The sequence below is a fragment of the Artibeus jamaicensis genome, unplaced genomic scaffold (assembly GCF_021234435.1).
Source record: "Artibeus jamaicensis isolate MK-2021 breed Jamaican fruit bat unplaced genomic scaffold, CSHL_Jam_final contig_490, whole genome shotgun sequence".
In the NCBI taxonomy this organism is placed as follows: domain Eukaryota; kingdom Metazoa; phylum Chordata; class Mammalia; order Chiroptera; family Phyllostomidae; genus Artibeus; species Artibeus jamaicensis.
The window spans coordinates 8,048,727-8,069,226 of record NW_026521861.1 but is presented as its reverse complement, the minus strand read 5'-3'; the positions used below and the strand labels follow the sequence as shown (position 1 = coordinate 8,069,226).

General features: G+C 48.1%; 2 long non-coding RNA genes across 4 annotated transcripts in view; one reads left to right on the top strand and one right to left on the bottom strand.

Annotated features, from left to right (window-relative positions):
• Positions 1-448: 448 nt before the first annotated feature.
• Positions 449-18,556, top strand: LOC119064023 (uncharacterized). 2 transcript variants are annotated; one of them, XR_008392242.1, is made up of 7 exons: positions 449-1,307; positions 3,083-3,237; positions 12,607-13,087; positions 13,929-16,295; positions 16,418-16,634; positions 17,355-17,514; positions 17,591-18,556. It is a non-coding gene; the product is annotated as an uncharacterized LOC119064023 (long non-coding RNA). The 2 variants fall into 2 exon arrangements; XR_008392243.1 differs by lacking the exon at positions 3,083-3,237.
• Positions 3,839-20,500, bottom strand: part of LOC119064026 (uncharacterized) — a 37,026-nt gene continuing 20,364 nt past the window's right edge. The window contains exons 2-3 of one of the 2 annotated variants that reach the window (XR_005085290.2): positions 9,668-9,750; positions 3,839-4,063 (exon numbers count right to left, since the gene is read on the bottom strand). This is a non-coding gene — a long non-coding RNA (uncharacterized LOC119064026). Of the gene's footprint in view, positions 4,064-6,924; positions 7,046-9,667; positions 9,751-20,500 lie in introns of those variants that run through there. The other variant, XR_005085289.2, reaches the window with a different exon arrangement.

Sequence of the window (20,500 nt, the reverse complement as noted above, 5' to 3'; positions counted from 1 at the left end):
CACCGTCTCGCTGCCGAGTCTGCAAGCAGGAAGGAAATGGGCAGGTCCAGAGGCCACAACATCTGTCCCCTGTGTGTCTCCTAAAGGTGGGGAGCGGGGACACTTGTGACTCACGAGGGGACTTGGCTTCGCTTGGACTTGGAGGGAGTGGCCACCCCGGGAATGGCCGGAAGTTTGGACCGTTGGCCCCACCCGCGTTTTGGGTGGGAGATGGTGCTGGCCGGAGGCCGCCCGCGGGCCAGGGGCTGCGCCGCATCCGCGGCTCCTTCTGGCCCCTCCAGATGGAGGTGCCTGCGGTTTGACGCGCCTCCGGAGCGCGCCCTTGTCGCCCTCCAGTCCCAAGGGCAGCACCTGTGGCTGATGAAAGTCTTTACTTGTTGGCAGCTCCTTTCAGGGTTACTTTTTTTTTCCTGTTTCTTTTCCTTTTTAGGCCTGGGGGTGGGGCTGGGTTGGGGGGAGACCAAAGGTGGAGATGTGCTGTTTTGCGCAACTGGCTTGCCCGCGCGTCATCCAAATACCAACTTCCGTTCGCAGAGGAAGTGAGAGGTGTCCAATTCGGTCATGCAGAACGCAGCTGGGCTGCCTGAAATGAAACGCAGTGGCGACTCTGAAGGAGGTGTCACCGTCCCTGGGCCGGTGCAGGATTGAGTCACAGCACACGCCACTCCCACGTTAAAAAATACCAGGCCATGGTCCCAGAAAGCTTGGCCCCTCATTCGGGTCATTTCCAACACACTCCCCGGAATCCACAAGTAAAGGGAAAAGAGAAGGGAAGGGAAGAGGAAGAAAGGGAAAAGTTCAGGATGGCTAAGTTGCCAAGTGAGTGGAGAGCTAGCCAATAGGAGCAGCACTTGAGTGTGGGACGTCCCGCCCCCGACCCCTAGCTGTCTGTCTGTCCGCCACCCAGCCTGGCTAGTGGTTATGCCCCTGGGTCACCTTGGTTACATTCTAGACCCAAGAACAAATCCAAAGACTCGCAGTGTAGAGTTTTTCCTAAATAATAAGTTTAAAAGTACAACATTATGAAAACGAGATTAAATACAAGGTGAATATTTAGACCAGGGGGGATCACAGCAGTTTGCTGAGGCCGGAAGTTGAGGCGTGTTTCTTCAGTGATCTCTTCAGCCACTTTACCCAAAATGCACCACAGAAACGCCTCTTGTTTGTAACCTGGCTTCCCTCCTCTGCTTCCGACACGAGCCTGGAAGCTCCTGTACCTTCAGTTTTACAGTAAGTGCACCTCTGGCGAAACTTCAGAGTCAACAGGCTGACAACTGTGAGCCGTGGGCCCAGAGACATCACCCAGGGTGGGTGTTCGTAATCCTTTTTGGGGTCCTGGTCCCATTTGAGAATTGAATGAGAGCCACGGACCCTCCCCAGAAAATGCATAATCCTTACACCCACTAAATTTTATGTACAATTCTGACCCTTTTAAAACCTACTGATGGATCCCAGGTAGGGACCCCTTGATCTAGTGCGATCCATTTATTTCCCAGATGAGGCAACAAACACCCTGACAGGTGAGTGACTTGCTCAAGGTCACACAGTCAACTGGGAGCAGAGTCAGGACTGGGACTGAGCCCCCGCCCCCCCCCCCCAACTCCTGCACTGTAACAGCCTTGCCTTCCGCACTAGACAGAGAGTGGGGTTTCCGGGGAAGGAGCCCCGGAGCTAGGGCCCCGCAAGAGTCTGCCTCGTACCTCCTGGTTTCTTTTGTAGACATGTATTTTTGCCAGTATAGCTCAGAGAAAGTGAATGACGGCATTGAAGCAGAAAGACAGGCAGGAAAAAACAAAAGGCTGCAGGATCTGGGTTTCAGTGCAATGAGAAATACAACAGAGAAAGAGAGAAAGCAAGAACCGGGGGCTGCACTGTTTGGTATTGGAGACTTGAACCCCGGGGAAACCCAGTAAAAGTCACATCAGATTGGGCCACGACTGAGCTCCTGGCCTCTTCTCACGTCTCTCTTGTACCCAAACTGGGTGATTGGTGGCCGCTCGGTGGCTTAAGCCACATGCTCGCGGGTGTGGTTTCTTCTGACTGCACAGCTTGCCCCTCCCCCAGCCTCAGCAGCCCACCCGCCACAAGGCTGCACAGCTGCCTCCACAGTCCCTTTGAGTCCTCAGCTAACTTCGGGCCCTGGTACCTCCCATCTCGGCACCTGGTTCTTCTCTTTCGGAGCACATAGTGTCACTTACGGTTTTGTATTTAACTGTTTTGGGTTCGTGTCCCTCAAATAGACATTCAGTGCTGTGTGAGCAGGGACTGGGCCCTCGGTGCCTCTGAGTGGCATATGGAGAGTCTCCATAGTCACTGGCTGATGTAAATAAAGGGTGGCATCTGCTGGTTTGGACCAGGCACCTGGAACAAAAACAGCCTGCTGGCCAGCTCATTTCTGAAAGCCTGGCCAGGCCCGCCTGCAGCTGGGAGCTTGCTTGAGCCTTTAGCTCTGGGCACAAAGGGCACATGAGCAGGTGGCCAGTGGGCAGAGGCGCCCGGCCCCTCAGAACAGGAACGCCAACCAAGCAGGCCCAGTGGTGCTGCGGCACAAGCCGGGCTCTCGGTGTCCTTGAAGTGGGTTCTGCTGCTCCGCCCTTTTCTCTGGGGCCCGCCTCTCTAGGGAGCTGTGAGGGTCTCCCAAACCCCTAGTTGGCCAGCTCACCAGCAGTTGTGCCCGGGGCTGCCAGCCGAGGTCACCTGCAGAGGCAGATGGCACAGGTAGATGTCCCCAAAGGCTGCAGTGCTGGGAATAATGAAGCAGCTCGGGAACCGTTTCCTCTCCTGTTTTCTGGGCCGCCTGTCTGCAGACAGCGGTGCGGCCTAGAGAGGGCAGCCTCTTACTCAGACCCAAGTGCTTTTTCCTTTCATTCCATTTAATTTGGGGTAGAGTGTGTTCTTCTTCTTCTTTTGGGCTCGACCCCCACCACCCCATGACTGATGCTGTGTGCAATCCTCCCCAGAGCCAGGGAGCCTCCACCGATTCTTCTTTCTGCTTCTTCGCAGCACTGGGCTGGTGAGGTGGCAGAGGGAGGATTGGTGTGGCTGAGAAGCACTGAGGTACAACCTGTTTTTCTCCTCCTAGACTTGCTGCCTGGGGATCAGCGGCTGTGGGTGGAGAGAGCTGACACCGACTGCAGGCAGTTTCTTCTCCCCCTCCCAGCTTCCCAGCAGCTGGGGGTGGAGTGGCAAGAGGCCAGGGACTGGTGAATTCACCTTCGCACGTGGGCGCCTGCTCCCGTGAGTGCTTGTTTCCTCTTAGACCTACTCCGGCAGAGTGGCCTCCTTGTTTCCCCCAGCCTGAGATGTAATCATCGGAAGGAAATTTTCTGTCTCCCGATAAGATGCCAGATACTTATTTTCTTGCACCAATCACCTTTGCAGGGGATGGGGAATAAGGCACGCCAGGATGCTCGAGCTGCTGAACAAAGCTGATTGGTGCTGGTGGGGCGGGGGTGCAATGCCAGAGCTCGCAGTCTTGCCCATCTTCCTTGTCCTCTCCAGTTAATCATGCTGTGGCTTTCGGCAGAGTCCTGCAGTCTCAGTGGATGTAAAACATCCTCAAGGGCAGAGTGAGAGGGCGTCACCACAGGACCCCATGGCCTCCCTCCCTCCCCTACTCACCCGGTGACTCTGTCTTTGATCACTGCCTCATGGCTGTAGCGCTTTGTCTCTGTTCTGGCAAACCGCCTGCATTTGCTCTGTCACAGCTTCCCTAACCTCCCAAGGCCAGTGCATCAAAAGACAGTCACCATTCTGCACATAGTGTTTCTGCTCCCGGTGAGTGGCAGGATGTTGGGGGGGGGGGGCTGTCAGGAAAATGCCTGAGCAGAAACAGTTGGCTCTTAGCGTAGGATCTAGCGCCGGGCATGCATCACAGCAGGGCTCCATACGGCCTTGTCACAGGCGTTAATGAGCGCTCAGAATTCCTCCAGGTGTGAGAAGTGGTGTGAGGCAGATGTGCACACAGCCTCTGGCCTGTGCCCAGCTCTGTCCCCTGGCTCTGCCACTTGCCAGCTGTGCAAGCTTGGGCATGCTACTTGATCTCTCTGTTCCTGTGTCTCATCTGTGAAATGGGGATGATAATAATCATAAACAGTTATGGATAAAGCAGTTAAAAATACTGCCTGGCACATAATAGGTACCATATAAGTCTTTGCTATTATTAGTAAGATTAGGAAGATAGTTACTCTAAGGAGTCGAATGTTACTTTTTACCAGAAACTGGATTTCCTTATATTGTAGGCATTTACCATCTACCCTCACAAGCCCCTTCCACACACAGGGACCCATCTACTGCAGTAGTCGGCAAGCTCTTTCTGCAAAGGGTCAAATAGTCAAATATTTCAGACTTCACAGGTTACACAGTTCCTATCACAACCACTCAACTCTGCTGTGGTACCATGAGAACAGCCATAGTCGATATGACAGTGAATGAGCAAGTATTAAATAAGGTTCTAATAAAACATCATTTAGAAGCAGGAGGCTGGCCCTGGCTGGTATGGCTCAGTGGATCGAGTGCTGGCCTGTGAACCAAAGGATCACTGGTTTGATTCCCAGTCAGGGCACATGCCTGGGTTGTGGGCCAGGTCCCCAGGAGAGGGCATGCAAGAGGGAACCAGACAGTGATGTTTCTCTCCCTCTCTTTCTCCTTCCCTTCCCCTCTCTCTAAAAATAAATAAATAAAATCTTAAAAAAATAAACAGGAGGCTGGCAGGATTTAGGCCACCCCTAAGGCAGAACTTACAGAATGCTTGTCAACTTGAGTTGTAGGTTGGGCATACATGTTGAGAAATCTACTGTAGTTTCTTAGGGTTGATGCAACAAATCACCACAAACTTGCTGGCTTAAAGCAACAGCAATTTATTTGCACACAGCTCTGGAGTCCAGAGGTCTAAAAGCAAGGCGTCAGCGGGGCTGCGCTCCCTACAAAACTCACAGGGAACACACTGTTTCTTGCCTCTCCTAGCTTCTCACGGTTGCTGGCATTCCTTGCCTTGTAGCTACATCACTCCAGTCTTTGCCATTGTCTTTTACACTTCTTTATGCTTTTTCTTCTTCTGTCTCTTGTAAAGACGCCTGTCATTTGATTTAGAACCTGCCTGGGTAGTCCAGGATGATATTATCTCAAGATCCTTAACTTCTTCTACAAAGACCCTCTTTTCAAACAAGGTCACATTCACAGGCTCTAAGAATTTAGACATAGATGTATCTTGTAGGGGCCACTATTAAATCCACTATAGTATCTTGTAGTTTTCACTTTATATTTAAAGTATTTCCTGTGTCATTGAACAGATCTCCAAAAACATTATTTTTATGGCTAATAATAGTCAATACTTTGGATACATCATCATTAACCACAGTGTCCTCTTGCTAGACATCTAGAGCGCACGACTGTCATAACAAGGATGCGGTGCGTGGGCTTTAGAGTCGGACGTTCCCAGTAAAAATTCTGGGTCTCCCATTTACCAGGAATGTGACCACAGTCAGGTTTCATGAACTTTTCTGAGCCTCCTTGTAAAAGAAGGATCACGACACTTATGGAATCCCTTGGGAGATCCTGTGAAAGGATGTATGTAAACTGCCCAGCAGCAGAGAGTTTGGCACTATAAGTGCTTAGTAATTTGTAGCCACTATTGTTTTATTGCCACTGATGACAAGTCATTTACTTTTATTAGTTTGGATTTATAGAAGTACTATTTCCGAATTAAGGGATGTGAACAGGTGTTTAAAAAATATTTATTTATTTATTTATCTTTAGAAGGGAAGGGAAGGAGAGAGGGAGAGAAACATCGATGTATGGTTGCCTCTCATGTGTCCCCTGCTGGGAACTGGCCTGCAGGGAACTGGCTTGCAACCCAGGCATGTGCCCTGACTGGGAACTGAACCGCGATCCTCTGGTTCGCAGGCCTGTGCTCAATCCACTGAGCTACACCAGCCAGGCCTGGGATGTGAGCAGTTTTAAGGTTCTCGGTTTGTTTTGTCAAATTGCATTCCTGTAATATAAGCATCAGCAAAGACGCTCAATCTTACCCAGTGCTACACAGTAACTACTCCCACTGGGCTCTGCTATCCTCCTTAATCAACAGATAAGACTTTTACAAATACCTGTTATGGACCAGGGTTAAGCTTTGAAGAGCTTGCTGTCCTCTTGGGGCAACCCAAATGCATACATGAAACAAGACAAACCGAAAAATAGAATTCATTAAATCGGCTCACGTGTTGTGCCGGCTACTACCCTGGATGGTGGTTATTATCCATTGTAAACAGTACAGGAATGGTCCTTGCCCTCAGACAGTGTATAAGCCAGTGGATCAGAACTGGGGTCAGCACTTTATTTCCACAGCAGAACTCGGGGGGACCAGGTAGTGAGGGGAGACTTCGGGAAGCAAGGACTAGAGGAGGAGGAGTGGGTGGGCTTGGAGGTTTGTGCCTCACTGCCCCCCAGATGTCTTACGGAGAGTGGAAGTGGAAAAGGGCTGTGGCGATTCCGTTACAGAAGACTTGGACAGCCTTGAGCACTGGCCTGGTAGGGGAGGTCATATTTGTCTTGCTTTAGAAAACAAGAGACTTATGAAACTTCCTGAGCAGGGAGAGGACAATGAAAGGCATTTAGGAAGAGTGGAGGGGTCTGGATGGGTCAAAACTGGAGCCAGAAGACCAGCCATGCTTTGTGCTGTGAACCTCATCAGGCACGGCAGCGTGACTCGGTGGCAGTGCTTCCGTTACCTCGCACAGGGAGTCCTGAGCCCGTCTCATGTCCTTGTCCCTCCGCCCCCACCCCACATCTCCTCCTGGTGACTGATACCAAATTCGAGGGTTGCCATTGCTTCCCGGGGCCCTGAGATGCGTGGGTCCGACGTGTTCCAGTCCTGGAATGCATTGGCCTGGTGCTTTGTTACTAACTGTCCAGGCCATGAGTGTCCCCAGGCCAGTGACTCTTCCAGGAATTTATGATGTTCCACCGTGATGTGCTCCCCAGGAGGAGGCAAGTACCTGATAATGGATCGCCTCTGTGTTCGGCATATTCCAGTCAGTGGTGGCAAGAGCTAGAGGAGGGAAAAGAATGTGGGGGACCCTGAAGGGACTATACGGAAGCTCCCACGTGTGCGGAGAACCCCTATCGAAACCCAACTGTGTTAGTTCAGGCTATTAAAACAAATTGCCAGAGGCTGGGTGACACGTTTATTTATTTCTCAAGTTCCAGAGGCTAGAATTCTGAAGTCAGGGTGCCAGCCCGGTCAGAATCTGGTGAGGACCCCCTTCCAGGCTGCAGATGGCTGACTTCCCCTTAGATCCTCATATGGCAGAAAGGGAATGAGCTGGTTCCCCAGGGCCACTTTTATAAGGCCACTTCATCCCACTCATGAGAGCTCCATCCTCATGGCCTAATTACCTTCCCCAACCCCACCTCCTAAAACCGTCATATGGAGGGTTAGAATTTCAACATGAATTTTCACAAACATGTAATCCACAACACCAACCCTGGGGGCCAGCTTCTGAGTCACAGGCCCAGTGGGTAGATTTGAGAGACTGGCTCATTTAGAGTCTCCACGGGTCACAGAAAGAGGCACTTCTCCAATCTCCTTCCATTCCTGTAAATTGGGCCTCAGGTGCACCCCCTGCGCAGACTGGAACCATGACTGTCCAGGGACACAGGCAAGCACCTGAGACAGCCACACAGTGACCCATGCTCTGGGGCTTTCCTGGGTTTCAGTGCTGGGAGAAAGCATGACATCCACTGGCCCTGAGCTTGGGGACCCAGGTGAGTCATCAGGGTCAGAGAAGGACTAGAGAGCCAGACCCTGAGCCACTAACTCTGTCAGAGTGTGGAGGGGCCAGTGCTGCGCAGGGCCAGGGTCATGGCCTGGGGTCAGAGCGGGCTCAGTGCCGAGCTCCTGCACCCAGACTGCCTACCCCCCATGACTTTAACAGGCCTCCAGAAGGTGGCCTGCCTTTTTTAAAGGTGATTTTCACCAATGGAGGGGGTTTTGGCTCTTTCTTGGCACATCCTTTTTTTATTTAACAGTAGCAATGTTGCTGAATGGGTCAGAAAAATTGATGGGTCCATTCAAACCTCAAATAAAAACAATTTGGGTAAAGCCATGGATGTCTGGGAAAAATGTGTCCTGGGAAGACTGCTCTCCCTACCCCACTAAGTATAAGTGCTGCTGAGGGCCAGAGCTGAGACGGAAAAAAGAGAAACTGAGGAAGATCTTGGCAAATGACCCTCATTTCAAGAAGTAGATTAAGGAGTTTAAACAGAATGGGTAAGAAAAGCTCACCAAAGAGTGTACAGAAAAGACTCTCGGGGGACAAGTAAAAGGACCCACAGGAGCTGGAACCCCTCTTCTGCCTAGACATGGTGGCACCTGGGACACAGTGGTGAGGGAAAGAACGACGGAGTGACCACCTCTGGTGCACTGAGATTCCTCGGGACACGCAGCTCCCTCGGGAGGGCTGGAATTTGTGAGTGAACTAGACTGAGCATGGTGCCGTCATAAGCTCCATGCTGTGATATTTTGAGCCCTGTGCTTGTGCTGCCCTTCCCCTGCGATTCTCCTCCCTGCCCTCTCATCTGATGACACCGTCACCACCCTCCCACCCACTTACTCACTCGTCAGTAAGTTATGAGCCCTCGGAGTGTGCCGGGGGCTGGAGACCCAGCTGTGAACGAGGCAAACAGAGCACCTGCCCTCCTCGAGTTCACGTGTGGGAGATGGTGGAGTTTGGGGGTGGGAGGTGGGAGGAAGGCAAACATCAGTTAATAGTGAATTTCATGGGGGGTTATCGCTGTGAAGCAGAAGTGCAGGGTGCTCTGAGCATGTGGAAGAATCCAGCCCAGTCTGGGGTAGTCAGGGAGGGCTTTCTTGAGGAATTACCATTGGGTGGAGTTCTGGAGGCTGAGTATGAATTAATGAGGTGGGGCGGAGGTCATGGCATGAAGAGGGCCCTGAATGTGTGCAGAATGTGTGCTATATGTCTAAGGGGGGGATTGCCTGTCGGAAGACATGAAAGACAGATGTGAAAGGTGGGACCCAGTGGGGTCCAGTGAAGCAGTGGAGGCGTGGGAGAGGGCATACAGTCAAGACTGAGTCAGTCCTCGAGGCTATTTACTTCAGAGAAAGAGAAAGAAGGGAGGGAGTCAGGTGGTCAAAGTGAACCCACTAGCTGAAGGTCAGAGTCAGATAAGGTATAATGGACCAGGTGTGTGAAAGCAATAGGGAATGGTGGGGATTGTGGAAAACTCAAGTATATGTATATGTATATGTATATGTATATGTATATGTGTATGTGTATGTATATATGTGTATATACATATACATGTGCCCAAAGATATTTAAACTTAAAGTATGTTAAAACTTGTTTCTGATTAGACAAGGCAAAATCTGGGGGTCAACACAGTTTGGGGTACTTGATTGTCAGGGAACAGTTTGGCTGGAAACAGAAAAATGTGGAGGAGAAAGCTGGGAACTGCTTGACCCTAGAACCAGAAAAAGAGCAAAGGAGCCCCTCAGGTTTTGTTTCCTCCCAGTGGTTGTCAGATAGTTAGCTCATCATGCCCCCAGAGCCCCCTCCAGCTTGCGTACTGGAGCTCACCTGTCCCTAGAGTCACCCCACTCTCTCCAGAAGCAGAGTCCAAAAGAGGAGAGTGGCAACTGCTGGCTTACCTGAATGGTGAGGTGTGAGAAGGGCCTGTCCCCTAGTTGCCATCACTGTTGGGTCCCCTCAGCTCAGTGAGACCGACAGGTTCCTATGACACAAAGATTTGAGGGTGGAGTGGAGTTGGGCACATAATCAGAAGAAACATCCAGGAAGAAGCTGGAACAGACTCAGAAGCTGAGAAAATAAGATCCGAGAATTGACCCGCTCATCAATTACTTCAGGGTGAATTTCCTAGCATAATTCTGGGTCAGTTGCATCCCATAACTGGCTCTTCCAAAACTCGAGGTGGAGGGAGCTTACTTGGGGACCTCCTCCACTTTCCCTTCATGGGCTTATCTTAAAAGCAATCACACACTGGATCAAAAAACAATTGCTGTTTTCCTCTTCACTCTGATTTAAACATCCTTCCACACGTGGAGAAGTTTCCTGCCCATGATCTCTGCTCGGCCGAGCAGAGAAAGGATGCTCGCTCTTCATGTGTTTGCTTTCCTTGCAGCTCTGAGCAAAAACTAAAACCATTTTGCTATTGCTTTGAAGGGCAACCCTCTTTACCTAACAGGAGGGAGTGTTTTCTTCTGTCTCATAAAGAAAGAGACAGTTTCAAAGTCCATTTCAACAGGTAAACATTTCTTAGCATGTGTGGAATTACTTGTTTCTACCACCCCCCAAAACAGAAAGTGGAGCTACTCCTGGAAGGGAACTCAGCTGCCCAAGTTAGGATTTTGAAACGACAGGCTCATGGGCAGCAAGTCCCCAAACATAGCGAGAATGTCCATTTCACTGACTGCCAGATGAGTACTAGGTTTACATTCGTATATCTGCTCTTTTTCTCTCAGTCCATGGGATTCCGTGGAGTTGACTTTGCCTGGAGCCCCAGAGAAGGCTGGGACCACCAGCAAATCACATTCTCCAGCTGGTTCAGGGACGATTACCTGACTAAAGACTGGCCAGTTAGAGTCAAGGATCCTCAGTATGGAACGTGGGTTTCAGTTCCTGGGGAAGAAGATCCTTTCCCTTTCCTGCTGTACAAAAGCCCAAGGGCCGATGGGGCTTGGACTGTTACAGCCATTGTGTCCCCACAAGCTGGAGACAAATGAGAATTCGGCCAATAGGGTAGTCCTCCCTCACCCCTGGTTTCTCTTTCCACAGTTTCAGTTTTCTATGGCCGACTGTGGTCTGAAAATATTACATGGAAAGTTCCAGAAATAAACAATTCATACGTTTTAAGTTGCATGCCATTTGATGATATGGGGCTGCACCCCTTGATGAAATCTCGGGCCTCCCCACCCTGTCCTGCTTGGGGTGTGAACCATCGCTTTGTCCTGTGTGCCTCAGCTGTGCCTACAACCTGCCCGTTAGTCACTCAGTGGCCATCCCGGTTGTCAGACCGTTTATCAGAGAGAGACCACATCCACATAACGTTTACTACAATCTGGTGTTGTAGCATTATCTTCCATTATTAGTTATTGTTGTTCATCTCTTAGTGCACCTAATTATAAATTAAACTTTATCATAGGTAGGTACCTATAGGAAAAAACACAGTATACATAGGGTTTGGTTTGGTCTGCACTTTCAGGCATCATGGAAAGTATCGCCCATGGATAAAAGGTGGCCATTGTATATGACAAGATGGAGCCAAGATAAGAAACTGAATCCTGATGACATCATTGTAGCCTTTGAATCTAGTGTTGCCTAAAGCCAGCCCTACTCCATGAGCTTCTAGAACAGAAAATAAATGTTCAGTTCTTCCCCAAGTCAGTCTGAATTAGGTGTTCTCCATATTCTGGACAAATATAAAGCAATGTGACTGGTTCCAGCATATGATTCCAGTCGTATCTACTCTATTAGTTTACAGTCATACCTTACTATATCTGTATAATGTTTTCAGCTTCTTAAAGCACCTTGACCAATGTGTTATTGCATTCCACCCACACCATTCTCAGGAGAGTCTTCCCACGCCTTCTCCACGCGCGGGGTGTCTCTCCCAAGCTGATGTGCTGGTCGGTACACGGCAGGGCCCTGACTTCTCGGCAGGCCCACAGAGGACCCCTCCCTTCCCACATCCTCTTTTTTAGAAATGAAACATTCAACGTTTAAATAACTACTCACGAAAACTCAGCCTAGAGAAGGTCATTGAAACACAGAGGTTCTTATTCACAGCAGCCTCATTTGCAATAGACAAAAATTAGGGGGAAAATCCCAGTGTCCAGCCATTGGAACCTCTGCATAGCGGGAGGTATGAAGCCTTTAACAAGGCAGAGCTAAATGTGCAATTTCCAAAACATATCACGTTGTATGTAGCATGCTATTGTGTGAGGCTTTAAAAAAAACAGCAAGGCTATACACACATGTGATATTACATGCGCATGGACTGTCTCTGGCAGAAACCAGTGACAGTGCTGCCTCTGGAGAAGGGGCCTGGGAGGCTGGAAATGGGGACACAGCGAAAGGGCCAGTATTTCTACCACATATCCCCCTCTTTACTTATATATTTCCTGCAGTGTGCATTTTAACCCATTTTATATTTTTAAATGAGACTGATAAAAAAAGAAATACAAGAAACATCTATAAAAATATGCCCATTTCAATATGGAGCCTCCACACAGGGCTCCGAGCCGATCTTACGACTCCCTTAATCATTATGTGCTGCAAACATTCCCCGCCCCCCCCCCCATTCTGTGGCTTGTTTTTCATCCTTTGTGAGCCTTTCCATGCATAGACTTTCTTGATTTTTAATGCTGTCTATATATATCATTGCTTCTCAAATGACCTGTGGGTGAGGAACTGCTTCCCCACTTCCTTTTCTCTCGGTGGCAATACCAGTATGTTCTAAAATAAGATCATTACTATACATTGGGAGCAAAAAAACAAAAAAGTGCTAAGACAATTGTCAAGGAAATCTCTGAGACTTTGACTTTTAATTCTCTGCTACGTTTCCTTCCAGCGAAGCACCTGTGTGGAGCCAGACACATTTAGACACTTGGCAGATGCTGCAGAATCTAAAGTGGGCAGGATAAAGCTATCGCACTGGCCTGGAATGCTGAAATCGGAGCACGACAGAAAAACATTCCAAGCTACCAGACATGAAAAAGAGGAACAAAAACTAGTGTAATGACAAACTGTCCTCAAGCAGAAAAGCCTGAAAACAACCAGATTACGAATGGAATACATCCCTCTCTAGCAGCTTTGCCATATGAACGGCCTCCCAGAATCAGAACGGGGAACAAAGTGATCTTCCTCATTTGCATGCCACCCGTCAGAATGCTCGATGGGTTTATCGTTTTGAGGAAGAAGTCTGCTAGCATCCGGGTTGGGAAATGAAAGCAGATTAATTTTAGATGCGACAAGATATCCCGCTTGTTCATGGCATTCTCCACTACAGTTTTGGTTTCCTATCATCCAACGTCAATTAATTTGCCCATATGGTAACTGGACTATTCTCTAAACTTCCAAGCTTTGGGGAAATAAATTCAGTGCGGCCTATTTTAAACAGGTCTCCTTGAAAAGCCACAGTGCACATTAACTGTTTGTTGAGCTCAGTTCTAAATGGGTCGCTCTTCTGGGCCCACTTCTCCATAATTAGAGATAGAGACAGAGACAGACAGACAGACAGACAGGCGGAGACAGGAAAAGTGAAAGCACTATGCTAGTCATGTCTGCATGTGCAAAAATTACATGCTCACTTTCCCTGATCTCTCCTCCCAGCTCTGATCTGGACAATAAGTGGCATAAAATCATTGTTGAAAGTGCTGAATCTTTCCTGACTCACGTCACTTTTCCACACTGTCCCACTTTCAGTTTGCTGGGCAAAAAAGGCGAGGAAATGGGAAGTGCCTCATAGTCCACTCGCATCATGAATATCCAGGTTGTGCGTGAATGTTAGTGTGAGTGTTGAATGTGTGGGCACTCGGTGGGGGTGTGCTGAGTGAGTGTGCGTGTATTGCCCATGTGTATCTGTTGAGTATGTGTGGGGATTGAGGTTGTGTGTATGCTGAGTATATATTATGTGTGTTGGGGGTGTTTGCAGGTTCTAAATGTTGAGTGTGTTGAATGTCCGTGTGTATTAACTGTCTTTGTGTTGAGTGTGTATATGCATTGAGTGTGCATGTTAAGTATGTATATATGTTGGGAGTATGTGTGTGCACACATGCCTGCAGGTACGTGAGTGGCAAAAAGAATAAAAACACACCCATGTTAGGTCACAGTATTGCGTCAGGAATCCAAAGGGCTGCTCCTGAACTCTGCTTTCTTTTGTGTGATGTGCAGCTCAGCCAAGTGAGACAGCAGAGGCCAGCTATTATTTATTTGGAAGAGATTACTTTGAGTAATCTGGAAAAGCAGAGAGGACACCAGGGCTGGTCTCCATCCCCAGCCGACACTGTGATCTCATGGTTGGTATCTTCTTAGTCATCTCTTCCCTCACGGGGACTCACAGCCCACTTTTGCTCCCTTTCAAGTGAGAAACTAACCCTTCGATATCCAGAGAGAATCAATCATGGGATGGGGCACATTTCACCAAGAAAGTGTGTGGGGGTGGGGGAAGGGCAATGGCAGCAAACTGACCATCGAGGCATCAGCTTATAGGCTCCTGTCCAGTTCCCAGGGTAACGGATATAAGACCCTCAACTGGAGGGAAAGCTCTTCAAGGCCTGGCATTTTCTCAGCCCCCTCTCCTAAGCTCTTCATCATAACAATGGTAATAGCTAACACCAGGCACCTGTTCCCTGCCGGCCGCTGCTGGGGCTTCACTCCAGGTAACAGGGTGCCATGTGATTAGGCCCTGGGGCCCTGGGCCTTCTCAGCCCGTGCCCCTCCTTCTTTGTGTTGTAGCCACACCAGCCTTTTCTTCTGTTTCTTGAACCCACTAAGTATATTCCTACCTCAGGGCCTTTGTTCTTGCCATTCCTTCTACCTTTGGCATGGTTAGCTCTGTCAAATGCTGCTGAAAGGCCGACCAAGTTCAGAACAGAGCAGGAATCACTGGACTGGGACAATGCAGACACCGATCTTCCGGACAAGTGTGCTCTCAGTGGCTTAGGGACAACAGAAGCCCAACTGAGAGCATAAAAGAAACAATGTGAATAAACAGACGGTAATTACAAAACCTTTTCCATGAAGGGAAGCAGAAAAATGAGGTGATGGCAAGAGAGAGATGTGGGGTCAAGGCGGGATTTCGTTTGTTTGTTTGTTTCCTTTAAAGGCAAGAGATAAGGGCATGTGTCTCTATATGGATGGAAATGACATGGGCCTCTGGCTCGGGGCCCAGATGCAGGGGGAGAGGGAATAATTTCTGGGAAGAGACGTTTCAGAGAGGAGCAGAGCAAAAACAGGATTTAATAGAAAAATTGCACATTGCCAGGTAATACTGAATTTTCTCAATAAATCTAATGCTCACAAAGTCCTATAAGGTAGATGTTATTATTCTTTTTATTTTACAGGTGAGAACTCCAAGGGCCAAAGATAAAAAGTAACTCTACCCATCACTCTACAGGACAGTGGAGGAGAGTTGGGGTTTGAAGCCGAAGTTCTGACTCCTGGTTAATTACAAGATCCAAGTGCAAGGTTTTGAAGGGTGAAAAGATAGCTCCTTAAGTCAGAAAAAAGCCAGAGTATGAGAGAAACACCTAAACCCAAGGCTCACAATGCAGATGCTAGAGAAACCGAATAGCTCCAATGACTTAAAAATAGGGAAATTTTCAAGATTTTGTTTAGTTGTGAAAAAATGCATCTGTTGGCAATGTTCTATTTCTCACCTGGCAGGTGGACACTGGTGTTGCCTTGTGTGCTGTTCTGCAGGTACATTTCACAACAGAGGTACAGAAGCGCACTGAACTGCCTCATTGATGGCAGATGATGTGCCATCATTTCCCCTCAAAACGCGGCCCAGCTTTTTAGTTCCCGATCCTGACCACTCATCAGAACCACCGGGGGACTTCTAAAATGAAGAGTCCCACCCAAAACCAGGGACTCAGAATTCCCTGGCACAGGGCCCTGAACATGTATCACCAGAAAGCTCCCTGTGATCCTAATGCTCAGCCAAAACTGGGAACTGCAGGCCTCAAGCACACCAGTCCCATTAAAGATCAGTGTTTCCTGCAATGTTGTCTCCTATGGTCTCTGGAGATGCTCAAGACATGTCATGCCGGACAGAAGGCTGGTTAATTCATCAGTGTCTTACGTTCTGCCCTACGTCCTGAACTTGACCCTATTCCTTATCTTCCTTCTGACGGTCTTATTGCTGTGAACCATGGAAATAAGAAAATATATGCAAGTACAATATATTATAACAAAAATCCTTTAGCTTAAACATCACATGATCCTAAAAATGACTGCATTTCTTCCTTCTCTTTAGCATTCCTCCCTCTTGACACCTCCTGGGGAAAGACCCCCACCACCCTGAGAAGAGAGCACGCTGGGAGGTCAGGACCACTGGTGGAGGCACCTGCACTTCCGTGGGAATTGACCGGCCTGCTAGCTGAAGTGAAGGCAGCAGCAGTTAGATGCTGCACCTGCTGAGAAGCCAGAGCAGTGTGCTGGTCGGGGAAGGAGGACCTCTTCACTCTCGTCTTTAATCTAGAGCCAGCTGAGAAGCCCCTGTGACTGGGGCCACACCTGGAAGACAAGGGCAGAAAGGTGAGAGCTGAGGTAGCAAGAGCTAAGGCAGCAAGAGCCGACCTGTGTTTATGATCACGACTCCCAGAAGCCCTACAGAAGCCAGTTCTGAGAGTATCTCTTTCCCTCATTCTCTAGCCTAGAAAGAATACAGCCACATCACAGTTCCAGTTGCTGCCCTTCCCACAAAAGGAGGAGAAAAGGAGTGTGAGCTCAGGACTTGCTTTGCAATTTGAATCTCAGGAATGCATAAAAAACAGCAGTACCTTCTGAGCAAAGAGGCTCTATTGAAACTTGATTCATCCCTGGCAGTTTATTGTGTTTCCCCCGCTCTCCTTCCTTGTGACACAGAGGAGTGAGGTGAGTAATGCTCTACACAGTGAGAGAAAAATAGATCCTCAAATGCCTTCCATTATGCTAAAAGCCTGTGTCACCAGCTGTGGCGGCAGGGGGTGTGGTCACCATCTATTACAGGGGAAGAGTCAGAACTTCTGACTCCCTCTCCAGGGCTATTTGTAGTTCTAAAAGCGCAACAAGCAGGAACTAAAAACTGATAAGCACAGAGAAGTCTAAAAGCCCTGCTGGGGTCTTATGAATCCCACAGGCCAGTGGTCAAAAGCCCTTGCACGCAGGGGCTCCCAAGGCCACACAGAAGGAAAACAGACCCACTTTCTGCTGCCTGGAATTGCTTTCCCCCACTGGCCTACGAACTACCTTCTCTTCCTGGAGTAAAAAAAGCTAGTATTTACTGAGTGCTTGTTACCAGTCAGGCACCGAGCAAAGCACTTTCTGTAGACTATGTTAACTAATTTGTGTGTGTATGTATGGGCACACATGTACCCCCCCAGGTGAGTACTAACAGCATCCTTCTACAGATAAGGAAACTAAGGCTCAGGGCATTTCAGTGACTGGCCCAGAGGTACCTGGCTCATGCAGGACACAACCCAGGTCGTCTTCAGAAGAGAGCTCTGAACAAACACTTGCACGTTGCATTACCTGCTTAGCTAAACAGAGTCATCTGAACAATGAACAAGAGAAGTTCAGGGGAAATTTCTGTTGTTTCATTGATTTGTTTCATAGATTGTCCAGGTCTTATCCTCGAGATGGGAACAAAGATCCATGACCCCAGGTGTCCTAGAAGCATTTTTGCTACCAAAGGCCTTCTAAAAGCAGGAAATGATTCAGTCATTGCCAGAGCGAGAGGCTGGCTAATAAGGTAGCAGCGGGCACCAAATCACAGGTAATTACGTGAAGCTTTTTTCTCCCTTTCAAAAACTTTTTTAAAAAATTAAAAGCCTCCATCTTTCCCTATGCAGGTTTAAAATACACATTAAGTTCCAGTACATCAGAAACACATTTTCCCCTTCTGGAACTGACCACGCTATCCTCTTACCCAGCTGGAACCAAGCTAGGGAGAAAAATAAATGTTTGTCTCAGTGGCATTGTCTTATTCAGCTAATTGATTTTTTAAAATAACAGTAATGCTTGAACATCCAGCCGCCTAATTACTAGCGCTTTTTATTCGCACTATCATTAACTTCACAGCTGCCTTGCCAGAGACAAGTGGCACCACAGAGACGTCAGCAGCAATGGTTAGTTTTTGAAAAGGTGGAAGACGTACAAAGGCCTGACTCCCCATCTGCCAAGGTCAGCAAAGGCTTCAGGCCAATTTCAGTAGCACAAGTGTCGACTTCAAATAGAGGAAGCCTCATGTGGACCATGTTGGGTGGAAGGGACCTTGGAGGGCCTCTGGCTCAATCCCTTTTGTGGGCAGGGGAGGGAACTTGATGTCCAGAGAGGGTAAGTGGTTTGCGTATGATCACACAGCTTCAGTGCTGGAACTGAAGCCCAGGCCTCCTGATTCCTAGATATTTTTTTAATTTTTTAAGTTGAAGTATATATACAGATAATTGTACATATAAAAATATGCAACTTGAATAATTATCTTTAAGTGAACACACTTATGTAACCACCATGCAGGCCAAGAAATAGAGCATTTAGCAACCTGGAAGGCCCCCTTCCATTCACTACAGTCTCCCCTCTTCAAAGGTAACCATGACCCTGACTTCTAATACAATAGACTACTTTGGCTTGGTTCATGTTCTTTTACTAAAGGGCTGGAGTTTAGCTATTTGGACCTAAAAATAAATCTTCTATTCTCTTGGAGTATATCAGGTAGTATACTAAGAAAGATATAATACACCTTCACCCAAGAAGCCCCCCAAACCCATTGAAGAAAGAGTATAGGGTCTCCCTTGGGAGGTATGAAAATGTTTGGACAATGGTTGGACAGCATTGTGAATGTAATAAATTGTTCACTTTTAAATGGTTAATTGTATGTTATATCAATTTTACCTCAATAAAAAACTCATAACTTAAGATAAGTGCATTTCATTATATGTAAATTTAAACTAAAAAATAAACTGTAAAAATATTCAACTAAAAAATAAAAAAGAGCATCTCCATAACGAGGCTCAATCCATTCCACATGCCTGGCTCCACAGTGCCTGGCCAGCAAGCCTGGCATGGGTTGCCACTTGCGGGTCTTCCTCTGGCTCTCTTCTCACTGCTCCGCCACAGGGCTCGGTCCTCATCCCTCCACAGAAAGGTCCCTTATCAGGGTCGTCTTGCCAAAGTCAATGGTTGGCTCTCTGTCCTCATCTTATTCAGCCTCTGGCCAGCACTCACCCTAGATGATGACCCTCTTGTTCTTGAAGCACTTTGTCTAGGCTTCCATGACATCATCATGTGTCTGGTTTTCTTCTTACCTCACCGGCCCTTCCTCATTCTCCTTTGCTCCTTCTCGCCATCTCTGAATGGTGCAGAGCCCAGGACTCTGTTTTTGACCATCCCTCATCTTTAGCTAGGTGACCTCCAGTCCATCCCTATGTCTGTGACTTGCAAATGAGTATATACAGCCTCAACGTCCCCCCTGAGCTCCAGGTGTGGCTAACTGTCTGCCCACTTGACATCTCTACTGGGATGTCTCACACAGCTGAGACAAAAATATACATTCTTTCGTACCCCGTTTGCTCCCCAGCTCAGCTTGCTCAAGTTTGTAAACGGCGCCATTAGCCATCTAGCTGCTCAAGCTAAAAGTTAGTCATCAGTGCATCCCATTGGCTCTGCCTCCAAAATGTATCCTAAATCCAACCACCTTCCTCCATTTCCATCTCTATTGCCTCAACTGTGGTCGAGTCCCACCATCATTTCTTGTCTGGACTATTTCATTATCTCCTAAAAGGTCTTTCTTTCTTCCCCCCATGTCTTCCTTCATCCAATCTTCACCCGACAATGGGAGTACTGCTTTTATTCATAAAAGATAAGTCAGGACCTGTTAACACTCCAGTGAGTGCCCGCCGCATTCAGAATAAAGCTCACACTCTCACAAGGCCAAGGGGTCTGCCCCAGCTTGCCTGTCCAGTGTCGTTTCTCTCCACTGCCCCCTAAATCAGCACACTCCAGCCACACTCACCTTACTTCTGTCTCCTGAACAGGCCGGTCTTGTCCCTATGTCGGGGCCTTTATGTTTGCTCTCCTTTTTGCTGAGAGCCTTCTTCCCTAGTCTTTATTTTTTTTTTTTTTTTTTTTTTTTTGGTTGTTTGCTAGCCCGCTCTCCGCGCGGCCGGGTCTGTTTAAACAGCTGCCTCTCCTTACCATTATGACCTCAACTCAAATATTTATCACCTTCTCCTTTGACAGACCATTCCCTGGCTACCCTCACTAAAAACAGCATCTCCTCCCCATGATCCTATTTAATCTTCTTGATATCTCTTATCTATAGCTAAACTTGTGTATTTACTGTTGACTTAATGGCTGTCTCATCCTTCTAGAATGTAAGTTCTCTGAAAGCAAGGACCCTATTTAATTCATGGCTATATTCCCGGTGCTTACAGCTATAGTTGGCAATAAATAACACTACATCTATATAAACTGACTGGCTGGATCTCATCAATGCATCTGAGAGGATGGGAAAGCAAAGTTATTTATCATAATATGGTCTCCATTATTTATCATTTCTGGGTGCCAAGCTGCAAGTATTAGAAACCTAATCCAGGTTGTACTTAGCAATGGTAACCAAAGACCAGGAGTGGGCCTGTTTTCAGTCACAGCTGGTATGAGAGACTCAAATTATGTCACCAGAATTGTCTTTCAACTTCTACTTTTCTCTCTTTGTTTTTGGTTCCCACTGGATTGTCTCCACTTGCTGGCAAGCCCTCTCCAAG